At 42.7% G+C, this 14,495-nt stretch overlaps 1 pseudogene; it reads left to right on the top strand.

The window, feature by feature from the left end:
* LOC132403287 (carboxypeptidase B-like) overlaps positions 1-14,495 on the top strand; it is a 36,173-nt pseudogene that overhangs the window by 5,902 nt on the left and 15,776 nt on the right.

Below are 14,495 nucleotides of genomic sequence, written 5' to 3'. Positions count from 1 at the left end.
TCCCCACTACTACCCCAGCTATAACAACCTTGAGGAACCCCTGTATCACAGTTCATATGGCACTTATTATACCCTAAGAAAAATTACATATGGCCTACATCATCTAAATTCTGAATCAAGTTTAAGCTTAAGTTTGCTATTAAATGTCCAAGTACATGCTCAGTATGCACAAAAACCTACTTGCAGCAACATATAAACAACATTCACAAGGAAAATGCAAATTAAACAGAAATTATAGACAAGTTTTACAAGAAGCTAACATAATTTTAAAAAACAAGGTTTATTTTAGAGCAAAATGATTAGAGTGTTGCTAATCTGTAGTGGTGATTAGATTTTGCCAGTGATTGAAGAACCACATGGTTGAAGGGAAGTAGATGAACCTGCTTAACTAGAAAGGGACATTTGTTCTGAGCAGCCATGAAATTTTATAATTGTTATAAATATGTTATAAATGTTATAATATGTGGAGGCCTCTTGGTCTGCCCAATTCTCTTCCACTCTTTGCTCTTCTCAAGCTAATCTGAAAGCTGATTGGATTTAACAGGTAAACAGGTGTCAGGTGGTGTCAGGCGGCGCACTATCAGAACCTCCCTCCTTGCTCTGAACTCTCATACCGTTCTACTGCATCCAGTAATGGATGAGTGGAAACAAGTAAGGAAAACGGTGGAAACACACAGCAGGTCAGGCAGCATCTGAGGAAGGGGCAGCAGAATGGAGTTAATGCTTCAGGTGAATAACCATTTGTCAGAACTCAATTTTGTTGAAAGGTGTTTGAAATAAAACATAGACTCTATTTCTCACTCTCTGCTGATACTACCTGATCCATTGAATTTTCTGGTATTTTCAGATTACTAACAATGGTAGTGATTTTACTTCAATTTCCAGATGGAGAGAAGTTGTTTGTCCAAATAAGCAGTTTAAGGGGATAAGAGTGTGGAAAGTGCTGCAAGAGGAGATGGTGGCTGTAGGTTCGATTTTGACACCGAAGAGACGTTGAGAAGTTTGGTTCAAAATCAATGGCCTTCATAAGTCAATGTACTGAGTGCAGAAGATAGGATGTTATGTTGAAGTTGTATAAGGCCTAATTTGGAGTATTGTGTTCAGTCTTGGTCACGTACCTGCAGGAATGATGTAAACATGGTTGAAAGAGTACAGAGAAAATTCACAAGGATGTTGCTGGGTATGAAGGACCTAAGTTATAAGGAAAGATTGAGTAGGTTAGGACTTTATTCCCTGGAACATAGAAGACTGAGAGGAGATCTGATAGCAGTATACAACATTATGAGGGGGTATAGATAGGGTAAATGCAAACAGGTTTTTTCCTCTGAGGTTGGGTGGGACTACAACCAGAGGTCAAGAGTTAAGCGTGAAACATGAAAAGTTTAAGGGGAACATAAAGGGAAACTTCTTCACTCAGAATGTCTTGAGAGTGTGGAATGAGATGCCAGCTCAAGTGGTGCATACGAGCTTGACTTCAAAGTTTAAAAGAAGTTTGGACAGGTACATGGATGGTAGGGGTATAGAGGGCTATGGTCCCAGTGCAGGTCAATGGGAGTGAACTGTTCAAGTGGTTTCAGCATGGGCTAGATGGACCGAAGGGCCTGTTTCTGTGCTGTAGTTCTCTATGACTCGATGACTCTAAGTAAAAGGATGGGAGGGTAGTGAGGGCTATGCAGAATAATAGTTTAGCTAGATGGGTCTATTTTTGTGCTGTTGTGCTCGAAGTCTCTAAACAGAGGGAAGTCTGAAGCCACTACAACTGGAGGCTTCCCTAGTCAGAGGTCAGCAACGCATTAGAGAGGAACAAGGTAATAAGAGACATGGATAGAGTGGAGAATTTTCTCAGAGCAGAAATGACAAACGCGAGAGGGCATAATTTTAAGTGATTAGAGGAAAGTATACTGTAGGTGAAAGTCAGAGGAAAGTTCTTTACACAGAGTGGTGGGCAGTGGTAGAGCACACATATTAGCGATATTTAAGAGACCCTTAGAAAGGCATAGCAAAATGAAGGGCTATATAGGAGTGGTGGGGTGGAGATATGTCTCTACAAAAGGTGGTGTATGGTGTTCCTTCCCTCCAGTAGCCTGCAGGTCACCCTTGGGCAAGGTATAGCACCTGCATAGTCCCCTGATCAGAGTCACATGAAGCCATGGGAGCAGGTCATATGAGCCTCACTAGCAAACCATTTCTGTGGAATGTGCCAAAAACAATCACGGTTTCGGAGACCATGATCATACGACATGGCTCATAATGATGGTGATGATGATATAGGAGTGAAGTGCTTAATTAATCTCAGAGTAGGTTAAAGGGTCAGCTCTACATCATGGACTGAAAGTCCACACTGTACAACCTTCAATATTAATCCAGAGATACTGTGCTAGGATGCTGCACCATTAAATCATAATTATTGTACCTGAGGGAAATGGCACAGATTGAAAGTCTGCATAAATTATACCTGTAATGATGAAGCCAACCAGTATTTTAGCCAATTACGTGCCTGTTCTCTGTGTTTTGTATGTAGAGTTGATTTTGGAGGAAAAACGCGTTCCAAGTATCCTGGCAATAACTGTACAGGCACCAACCCCAACCGAAACTTTGCTGCCAAGTGGTGCTGTGAGTTTATCCGTTTTGACAGAGACCTTCTGCATGAGGGGTAGTGAGACTAGATTTGAAATGGTTTTAGTTTTTATGTTTGTGGGAAGGAACGATGCCAATGAATCAGAATTTGTTTATTCCTGCTGCTCCGGCGTTGACACCCGATGTTCATCCAGGATTCTATTGGGTGGTTCAGCTGTGAATTTCAGAAATCAGACCTGGGCTATTTCCACCCTGAAATGTGTGTGTGAGGCAGGAAGTGACTCCTGGACAGTTGAATGGCCTTATTATGATTGACAGCTTTTACAGGCACTTTCCTGAGTTTGTCAGTCAGCAGGCCAGTGACAACGCAAGGCCTGTGGAAATCTCACAAAGGAGAGAAGAATGCTTAGTTTTCACAATCTCTTCATAGCTGATCCTTTGACAAGTTGGCCTGACATGACACTCTGTGACTGCCTTCACCTCAGATAAGTTAAGTTATAATTGAATTTGAATGTTACTGGAGCTTAATGGGGAAATGTGAAGAAAAGCTCCATCAGTTTTGGGAAATGTCCTTCCTGCTGCCTCGGAAGCAGAACTAAAATCTCTCTGAGGCCTACTTTGAAAAAGTTTCCTTTCTCAATAGGACTTCTGAGAGACCCCCTCGCACTGTGCCCCTATAATCACTGCTCTTCGACTACAATCTTGCCCAGACTCAATACCACAAAGACATATCCTTCTTAATGAACTCCCCAATTTCACCTGAGGAATTGAGCAGGCAAGGCAGCAATCTATGGAGAGGAATAAACAGTCAATGAATGGGGCCAGGACTGAAAAGGAGCTTCTGCAGCAGTCCAAGCATAGTCCTGATCTCTGATGCTGTCTACGTGTAGTTTCAATGATGGTCCAGAGACCAAGTGAGTTTGTGTCGTGTGCTTCAGCTTCCTCATAAATCCCAACTCTGTGTAGTCTGGCAGGTTAATGGGCCATCAAAAATTCACCCTTTTATGTAGATGAGTGAGTCTGGGGTAATAGATGGGTATGTGGGGAGAAGATTCAAGTTTCAAGATTCAAGATTCAAAAACTTGGTTGTCATTCCAACCATACATCAACTCTGCAGGGCAAAAATGAGACAGTGTTTCCCAGGGGCAAGTGCAATCATAACATAACAAACACAACAATAAATAGTAAACACGACAATAAATAGTAAAACACAACAGCCACATGTCAGTTAAAATCAAGTTAAAAGTGTCCAAAGCAGAGTCAGGTAGAGCAGCTATTTAGCAGCCTGACTGCCTGTGGGAGGAAGCTATTTAGTAACCTTGTAGTTTTTGTTTTGATGCTCCTGTAACGTTAACCTGATGACAGAAGAACAAACAGTTCATGGAGAGGGTGTGAGGGGTCTTTAATGATGTACGGTGTCTTCTGGAGGCAAAAATGAGACAGCGTTTCCCAGGGGCAAGTGCAATCATAACATAACAAACACAACAATAAATAGTAACCAAGGTTGTTTCTGGTGTTTTACTTCAGAATGCCCTAGCTGGAAATGCAGTTGCAGAATTGAGAAGACTTCATGGAACTAACTATTACAATGGTCCTGGAATATCAACAATATGTAAGCATCCTACTATTAGAACATAAAATCAGAGAGCCATACAGCATAGGATCATTGATTTCAGCCTTGACAACTGACGAAATGAAGTTCCCTGTGATAGCAAATCCTAACAATTTCTGGTCCATTTGGAGAAATAATTTCTCCTTGGACAAAGGCTCTTCAGCCCAATTTGTCTATGTTGTCCACGGCACCCTCTTTTGGCCCATATACTTCTAAACTCTTCCTATCCATGTGCATATCCAAATATCTTTTGAAAGTGTACTGTCCATGTTTATTAATCTGGGTCTCTAAGTGGTCGATCTCTTATACTGAGGTTCCTATTTCCACATCCTCTTGTCTGAGGGAGCAGCTACATTTTCAAACCTCCCAAACGCATCTTGGTGTGCTAAGTACCGTGTAGGGACTAATACCCAACATTTTTTTCCCTAAAGAGATAGCAAGATTGGGAAAAATTACATTAAAAGCAACAGCATTCCACAGTAATGTGATAGAAGAGCCTTTGTACATTTTCATCTGTTGGTGATTGCTTCTCCAAATGGGACCTGTATGCTGGGAATTGAGCAAACCACAGAGCACTTTCTCCGTGATGGTTACATTTAAATATGGTTGTAAAGGCTAATATTTGGGTGAGGTAGGATATGGGGTGGGGATGGTTTGGAGGGCAATATGTTACTTTCCTTTGTGTCTGGCCACAACTGCCCCAGAAAAATCAAGTGTGACAGTGGAAAAATGTGTATGGAACCAGAGGTGGTAGCATGCTTTGCTTTGCTTTTGGTAATGAATGCTTTGCTTCAGTATTCACTATGGAAAAGGACCTTGGTGATTGTAGTGTTGACTTACAACAGACTGAAAAGCTTGAGCATGTAGATATTAAGAAAGAGGATGTGCTGGAGCTTTTGGAAAGCATCAAGTAGGATGAGGTATACCCCAGGCTACTGTGGGAAGAGAGGAAGGAGATTGCTGAGCCTCTGGCAATGATCTTTGATGATCAATGATCAATGGGGACAGGAGAGGTTTAAGGGGATTGGAAGGTTGCAGGTGTTGTTCCCTTATTCAAGAAAGAGAGTAGAGATAGCCCAGGAAATTATCTTACTTCAGTGGTTGGTAAGTTGATGTTGATAGAGGAGATCCTTAGAGGCAGGAATTAGGAACATTTGGAGAGGTATAATATGATCAGGAATAATCAGCATGGCTTTGTCAAGGGCAGGTTGAGCCTCACAAGCCTGATTGAATTTGTTGAGGATGTGACTAAACACATTGAGCCGTAGATGTAGTGTACATGGATTTCAGCAAGACATTTGATAAGGTACCTCTTGCAAGGCCTATTGAGAAAGTAAGGAGGCATGGGATCAAAGGGGACCTTGCTTTATGGATCCAGAACTGGCTTGCTCACAGAAGGCAAAGAGTGGCTGTAGATGGGTCATATTCTGCATGGAGTTCGGTGACCAGTGGTGTGCCTCAGGGATCTGTTCTGGGACGCCTACTCCTTGTGATTTTTATAAATGACCAGGATGAGGAAGTGGAGGGATGGGTTAGTAAATTTGCTGATGACACAAAGGTTGGGGGTGTTGTGGATAGTGTGGAGGGCTGTAAGAGGTTACAGCAGGACATTGATAGAATGCAAAACTGGACTGAGAAGTGGCAGATGGATTTCAACCCAGATAAGTGCGAGGTGGTTCATTTTGGTAGGTCAAATAAGATGGCAGAATGTAGTGATAACAGTAAGACTCCTGACAGTGTGGAGGATCAGAGGGATCTTGGGGTCTAAGTCCATAGGATGCTCAAAGCTACTGAGCAGATTGACTGTATTGTTAAGAAGTCATACTGTATATTGGTCTTCAACTGTGGAAATGAGTTCCAGAACTGAGAGGTAGCGTTACAGTTATATAGGAACCTGCTCAGACCCCACTTGGAGTACTGTGCTCAATTCTAGTCACCTCAGTACAGGAAGGATCTGGAAACTATAGAAAGGCTGCAGAGGAGATTGACAAAGATGTTGCCTGGATTGGGAAGCATGCCTTACGAGAATAGGTTGAGTGAACTTGGCCTTTTCTCCTTGGAGTGACAGGGTTTGAGAGGTGACCTGATGGAAATGTATAAGATGATGAGAGGCATTGTTTCTGTAGATAGTCAGAGGCTTTTTTCTTGGGCTAAAATGGCTAATATGAGAGGGCACAGTTTTAAGGTGCTTGGAAGTAGGCACAGAGGGGATATCAGGGGTAAGTTTTTTACGCAGAGTGGTGAGTACCTGGAATGGGCTGAGAGCAATAGTGGTGGAGGCGGATACTATAGGGTCTTTTAAGAGGTTCAGATAGGTATATGGAACTTAGGAAATTAGAGGGCTATGGGTAACCCTAGGTAATTTCTAAAGTAAGTATATGTTCGGCATAGCACTGTGGGCCGAAGGGCCTGTATTGTGCTCTAGGTTTTCTATGTTCTATGTGATAAGTTGGCCAGCTCTGCTTCAGACCACTGTCAACAGTGGGTCATCAACAAAACATCAAGAGCTATTCTGAATTAGAACAGTGAACTTAAAACAGAACAGTGCAGTGTGGGTAATTTATCACGCAATGTCACGCCGACCTACAGGTAACTACTCCACAATCAATCCAACCAGTCAAGCCAGACCAGAATCAGGTTTAATATCACCAGCATAAGTCGCAAAGTTTGTTGTTTTCCAATAGCAATAGCAGAATAGTGCAATACATAATTTTTAAAAACTACAAATTACAATAAAAAATATAGAAAATTATATTAAATGAGTAGTGCAAAAAGTTAGCAAGAAAGGAAAAAAAAGTGAGGTAGTGTCCATGGGTTTATTGTCTGTTCAGAAGTCAGATAATAGAGGACGCAGCCTTTCTTAAAGTATTACATTGAAGATTACCTCGACGCTGGGAGGCTGGTGCCCTTGAGTGAACTGGCTGAATTTGCAACTTCGTGCAGCTTTTCCCAGTCTTGTGCAGTGCCCTGCCATACCACATGGTGATGCAACCAATTAAAATGCTCTTCATGGTGCATCTATAGAAATTTGCTGGAGTCTTTGCTAACATACCAAGTCTCCTCAAACTCCTCACGAAGTATACATAGCCACTGTCATGCCTGGGTAGATCTTCAGAGATACTGACATCCAGAAACGTTGGACTGCTCTCACTTTCCAGTGCTGATCCACCATGAGAATACATACACGACGCTGGAAAAACTCAGCAGGTCAGACAGCATCCGTGCGAAAAGAGTAGCCAACGTTTCGGGCCAAGACCCTTCATCGGGATCCACCATGAGGACTGGTGTGTATTCCCTCAACCTTACCTTCCTGAGGTCCACAATTAATTCTTTGGGCTGACTGACATTGAGTGCAAGCTTGTTATTGCACTTAACATAATCCCTCATTTTCCCTCCACCTTTGAGCCTATCTGAGAGTCTCTAGTGTACCTGCCTCTGTCACCAGCCCTGTCAGTGTGTTCCAAGTACTTACAGAACTCCGTATAAAATAAAACCTAACTCTGACATCTCCCCTAAACTTTCCACCACTTACCATAAACCGATATCCTTGGGTATCAGCAGGTGGCACAGTAGCGTAATGATTAGCACAATGTTTTACAGAAACAGTGACCCAGGTTCAATTCCTGCAGTTCCCTGAAATGAGTTTGTACATTCTCCCCGTGAATGCATGGGCTTTTCTGTGTGCTCCAGTTTCCTCCCACAGTCCAAAGACCTACCAATTGATAGGTTAATTGGACATCGTAAATTTTCCAATGATCAGGCTAGGATTAAGTCAGCAAGTGGGGGGGGGGGACAAAATAGTGAGCTGGAAGAACTGGCCCCTTTTCAGATAGGAGGAATGTAACTGGTACAGTATCCAATGGATCAGTTCTTGGTCCTCAAGATATGTGAGGAGGAATACGTGGCTGGAAATGGCATTTGCTAACATGTTGAGTATAAGGATTTAATGCTTTATAAGGCATTGGATGGACTGCACTTGGAATATCATGAACAGTTTTGAAAGAACTGCTTATGTAAGAAAGTTTGTGCTGACATTGGAGAGGGTTCAGAGGAGGTTCACAAGGATGATTCTGAGAATTAAAGGGTTAAAGTATGAGGAGCACTTGATGACTCTGAGGCTGTACTAGCTGGAGTTTAGAGAATGAGGGGATCTCATTGAAACCTATCAAATGTTGAAAAGCCAAGATAGAGTTGATAAGGTGCTTCCTATAGTGGGGGAGTCTAGGACCAGAGGACACAGCATCAGAATAATGGTATGTCCATTTAGAACGGAGATGAGGAGGAATTTATTTAGCCAGCTGGTGAATCTGTGGAACTCATTGACACAGATGGAGGCCGTCACTGGGTATATTTAAGGTAGTGGTTGACAGATTCTTGTTTAGTAAGGGTGGCAAAGGTTACAAGAGAATGTAAGCCACACACACAAAATGCTGGTGGAACGCAGCAGATCAGGCAGCATCTATAGGAAGAAGCACTGTCGATGTTTCGGGCTGAGACCCTTTGTCAGAATTAACTGAATGAAGAGATAGTAAGAGATTTGTAAGTGGGAAGGGGAGATCCAAAATGATAGGAGAAGGTAGGAGGGGGAGGGGTGAAGCTAAGAGTTGGAAAGTTGATTGGCAAAAGGGATACATAGCTAGAGAAGGAGAGGATCATGGGATGGGAGGCTTAGGGAGAAAGAAAGGGGGAGGGGAGCACCAGAGGGAGATGAAAACCGGGCAAGGAGATATTGTGAGAGGGACAGAGAGAGAACAAAGAAAGAGAAAAAAGATAAAAAAGGGGAAATAAATACATAAATAAGGAATGGGGTAAAAAGGGAAGGGGGACATTAACGGAAGTTTGAGAAATCAATGTTCATGCCATCAGTTTGGAGGCTACCCAGATGGAATATAAGGTGTTGTTCCTCCAACCTGAGTGTGGCCTCATCTTGACAGTAGAGGAGGCCATGGATAGACATATCAGAATGGGAATGGGACGCGGAATTAAAATATGTGGCCACTGGCAGATCCTGCTTTCTCTGGCAGACAAAGCGTAGGTGTTCAGCGAAACGGTCTCCCAGTCTGCATCAGGTCTCACCAATATATAGAAGGCCTCATCGGAAACACCAGATGCCTGGCCTGCTAAGTTCCACCAGCATTTTGTGTGTGTTGCTTGACTTTCTAGCATCTGAAGATTTCCTCGTGTGTACAGGAGAATGGAGTTGAGACGGATAATAAATCAGAAATGATGGAATGGTAGAGGAGACTTCATGGGTTGAATTGCGTAATTCTGCTCCTGTGTATTATGGTCTATTTCAAGGTGATTGTGGTACATTTATATGAGGGAGAGGGGAATAGAAGGCTACATGGCTGAGGTTGGACTAAGTAGCTTGGGAAGGGTTCCTGATGATCGATTGCATAGCCAGAGACCAACTAGGCTGTTTCAGTATTGGAATTTCTGATGTCTTATTTAAGAAAGCAAGACCACACACTGGGACCATTTTATGGGCCACTCACTGACTTCCTGCTCCTTCCATTTGCCAAGCAAGCCACTCCTGTGATCTGTCCCAACAGGCTTTTAAACCCATGTTGTTATGCCTACCTGGCCACTAACCAGTTACTGAAATATCATCAAGTTCAAATGGGCCAGGAAGAGATCCAGCCCAACAGAGGGATCAGAAAACATAGTCTCGTCTGACTGTGTGGAATATTATACAATATATTCATTAAACTGGCCTCAATTAAAAGTGTTTTCCCTTTAGATGCGGTAGCTGGAAGATTGGGCCTATGATCTCGGCGTCAAATATGCGTTTACCCTTGAACTCCAAGACACGGGTAAACATGGCTTCCTGTTGCCTGAGTCCCTGATCAAACCAACTTGTGAAGACACTATGCCGGCAATCAACTACATCGCCACTTACGTTCTCAACCATCTTTATTAAACCTCCTAATGACGGGTCAAAGTTAAAGGTGGATGTAGGCTGGACTTTAGATTTAGAAATAAAAGCAGTTTTGACTTTGAAAATGTAAGTGGTTGTACTTTTCACAAGTACAATGTACTTGCACACTTTCAGTAGGATAACATTCACCTTGACAACTTGTTCTTGTTTTACTCATAGGATTATTCAGTCAGTGGCCACTTTATTAGGTACACCTGTACACCTGCTCATAATGCAATTATCTAATCGGCCAATCATGTGACAGTAACACAATGCACGAAAGTATGCAAACATGGTCAAGAGCTTCAGTTGTTGTTCAGACGAAACATCAGAGTGGAGAAGAATTATGACCTTAGTGACTTTAACCATGGAACGATTGTTGGTGCCAGACGGGGTGGTTTGAGTATCTCAGAAAGTGCTGATCTCCTGGGATTTCCAAACTTGACAGTCTCTAAAGTTTACAGAGAATGGTGTGAAAAACAAAAAGAACATCCAGTGAACCAGAGTTCCTTAGGAGAAAACACTTGTTAATTAAAGAGGTCAGAGGAGAACAGCCAGGCGAGTTCAAGCTAACAGGAAGGCAATATTAACTCAGATAACAACACATTACAGCAACGGTATGCAGAAGAGCATCTCTGAATGCACAACACTTTGAACCTTTGAACAGAGGACACAGTTAGCCTGAAGTTCCTTTTACAATGTTCCTTTTATTAAAAATTACTTGCATACGTATCTAACTCCATTGAAACTTGTTTGGATATTTTCTATTACTGCATATTTGTTCCACATTACGATAACGAGGTACTGAGATGTTCCTCTCATCTCTGTCCTTTGTCTCAGACTGAAGGAACAACAAAGCTCACAGCACAACCTGCCCAGTTGTCCGTCTGCTGTGGCTTGATCACTGGGAGGTCAGATGGATCACTGCTCCATCTGAACTGGAATTAGCACAAGGATGAAGTTGGTCTCTAGCCACTAGCACTCAATGACCATCTCCCAATGCTTAGTCCATTCAATCTGACCAAAATGAATGGAACAAGTAGATATTCAAATTGAGTGCTATGACAATTCACGCAGTATTGCACTGGACACCCAGTTAAACTTTAATCTTGATTATCAGATCCACTAACATCAGTCAAACTCAGTGTCTATCAGTCCAAGACAAGCCAAAGTCAGGTTTATTGTCACATACACAAGTCTGCACAGGAGCCATGAAAAACCTGTGCCCATGATGCATCTGCACGTACATTTTTCATTGCAACATTCACAAGAAAAACATAAATTGAACATTATACACAAACATTAAATTATACAGAATTTGTATGAGAAAGAATGCATTTAGAATAAAAAAATTAAATAGTCCATTTTAGTGCAAAGTGTTCATAATGTTGATAAACTTTAGTGATTACAGGTTTGATCGGTTGATTCGAGCATCGAATGGTTGTAGGAAAGTAGCTGTACTTGAACCTGCAGCAACACAAAAAATTCTAGAGGAACTCAACAGTTCAGGCAGCTTATGCATTGCTTCAGGCTGGCACAGTAGCACGCTGGTTAGCACAATGCTTTACAGAGCTGGCAGTAAGATCCAGTTTCCATTCCCCTCACTGTCAGTAAGCAGTTAGTGTGCTCTCCGTGTTACCCCGTGGGTTTCCTCTGGTTAATGAATTGTGGGCATGCGACACTGGCTTCAGAAGTGTGGCAATTCTTATGGGCACAATCCTCACTGATCTGATTTTGATGCAAAATGAGCCATTTGACTATACGTTTAGATGTATACATGACAAATAAAGTTAATCTTTCTCTTTTATCTTATATAACTTACACAAAAAAATAAACATAGCAACATTAGTGCACTTTGAGGGAAATATAGTCCAAGATAAAATTGGCATTTTTCGGCTTGCTTCAAGAACCTGAAGAAGCTGTTGTTAAATGTTGGGGTGTGGGCCTTCAAGCTCCTGTACCTCCTGCCTGATGGCAGCATCAAAAATAGGGCTTGGCCTGATGGTGGTCCTGAGTGATAGGTGCTCCTTCCTCAGACATCACCTCCTCCAGATCTCTTCGACATTAGTGATAATAAACCGGATTCTGACCCTGACTTCAGTGAAAGTGTTGAAGAGGGTGGACAGGTACATCTGCCTCAACAATTTTAAACTTTTAAAAGAACCACTTTTAAAAAGCAGGTGGACAGGTACATGGATCTAAAAGGTGTTGAATCTCTGCTTGTTTTCTGATCTTTACGGTTCTTCACGGAGTCCAGAATGATGAGCTGCCTTAACTTCAAGATTTAAGTTTGTTTTAGATACAAACAAACATACAATTACTAAGCAAACTAAATAAAGAGCTGAGAAACGATGCCGAGAGGTGAATGTGAAAAGGAATAAAGAAGCAATGATTGCACCTCTGAAAAATCCATCACTTCAATAATAAGATCAGGGAAATTCCTTAGATGGGAATAAACCAGCTAATAGGCTACATAATAAAACAATTATATCATCTGGGTAATGTGCTAATACTTGGCCCATGAAAAATGAGAAAGGTGATGAACCAGAGAAGATTGGCAGATGCTGGAAATCCAAGCAACATTCAAAAATTCTGGTGGAACTCAGCAGGCCAGGCAGCATCTATGGAAAATAGTAAACAGTCAACATTTTGGGCTGAGACCCATCTTTGGACAGTGTGGGACAGATGGGCCGAATGCCTGTTTCAGTGCAGTTTTACTATCTAACTCTCTAACTTCATTTTAAGTAATTCTAATGAATTAAGAAGGCCTGGACCCAGCAGTCCAAGGAAACCAAGACCAGAAACTTGCTACCAAGTTGCATTTTAAATGCACCTCCCTAAGGTCTCGAGTGCGGTAACCCCAGGGAGCAGGGGACTTGCCCCAATCATGGTTCTCACTTCATTTGCAGCTTTAGGTTCATTGGACGGCTTGCTTGAGCACCTCACGCACCTTGGCCCAATGACAGCACTGCATGGCTTTCGGAGCTGGAACAGGTTCAGATCCTACAGGCGTACTGCCAGCTCAGCGTATGTTAGCCCCTGATGTCATTAATACGGACATGCCCTGGGGCTTTTTTACTGAGATTGATGTACTGTTTAGGCTCTTTGTTGGAAGCTTCACTTGCATCCAAAGGCTCCAGGAGCTAGTTAACGATCAGGCATCGCATGGTTTTGAAACTGCAAATATCCCACCCAGTATGACAAAGGTAGCACAGCAGTTAAAGCATCTCTCTACAGCACCAATTGTATGATCAGGGGATGAATTCCCACTGCTATACCTTCACCCCTGACCATGTGGATTACTTCACCCACTCCCTCTCTTCCAGCTTCACCTATCGCCTGCCACCTTGTATTTCTTTCACCCCTCTCCCCACCTTCTTAGTGTGACTTCTTCCCCTTCCCTTTCCAGTCCTGAGGAAGGGTCTCAGTCCGAAACGTTGACTGTTTGCTGTTTTCCATAGATGCTGCCTGGCCTGCTGAGCTCCTCCAGCATTTTCTGTGTGCTGCTGCAGTGCTATGAAATATACCCTCATCGTGTTTGGCTTATAGCAGACGCACAAGAGCTAAATTGCAGCTCAAATCAGGGTCATGTGAATGTTTTAACACTGGCTTTTAGTTCCAAATAGCCAAACTGCATCTCCACCTAGGGTTATGCTGACGTTTAAACATTACCTTTTAATCTTGTAATTATCAGTGAAAAGACAATCCCCTTCACTAGTTCTCAGCACCCTCTTAATCCTGGATGAAAGACTTACTTAGAACAGGTTCACTGACAAGCCTCGAAATCCTCGATCAGGTTTCACTCAAAGTTCAAAGTACATTTATTACCAAAGAATAATACAACCTTGACATTCATTTGCTTACAGGTAGCCACAAAGGAAGAAACCCAAAAGGACTCAACTAAAGACCAAACGGGGGGAGAAAAACGTGAATCATGCAAACAGTTGAAGTGAGCAATACCGTTCTGAACCAAACTGAGTCCTCAGACCTGAAACCCGGAGCAGCCCGGAGTAGGCCCAAAGCCTCCGTTATCAGTTCATCATATTAGAGAGCATGGAGCACAGCAGCCAGGACAGCCTTCATAGCCCCAGCGCCACAGAGAGAGGAGTGACCATCGTAGAAAGCAAGCAAAATCAGTGCTCACCTCAGATCCTGACACCCTGTCTTTTCAGTCTATCTGGGACAGCATTTAAATTGACCAAACAATGGATTGTACCTTGCATTGTACCCGGGAACCACTGCAGCAAAAGTCCCCGATGCCCTGGAGAGAGGGGTGAATATCACAGAGAGCGAGCGAAGTTGGCTCTCACCACTGATCTGAGCTGGTGTTTAAATTGTCTAAAAAGGGATCATGCCTCAGTGTGTTCTCTCTCTGGGTCTTCTACTGCA

This window comes from Hypanus sabinus, chromosome 2 (assembly GCF_030144855.1).
Source record: "Hypanus sabinus isolate sHypSab1 chromosome 2, sHypSab1.hap1, whole genome shotgun sequence".
In the NCBI taxonomy this organism is placed as follows: Eukaryota; Metazoa; Chordata; class Chondrichthyes; order Myliobatiformes; family Dasyatidae; genus Hypanus; species Hypanus sabinus.
The sequence above is the reverse complement of the archived record's forward strand: the minus strand, read 5'-3'. Positions and strand labels throughout refer to the sequence as shown.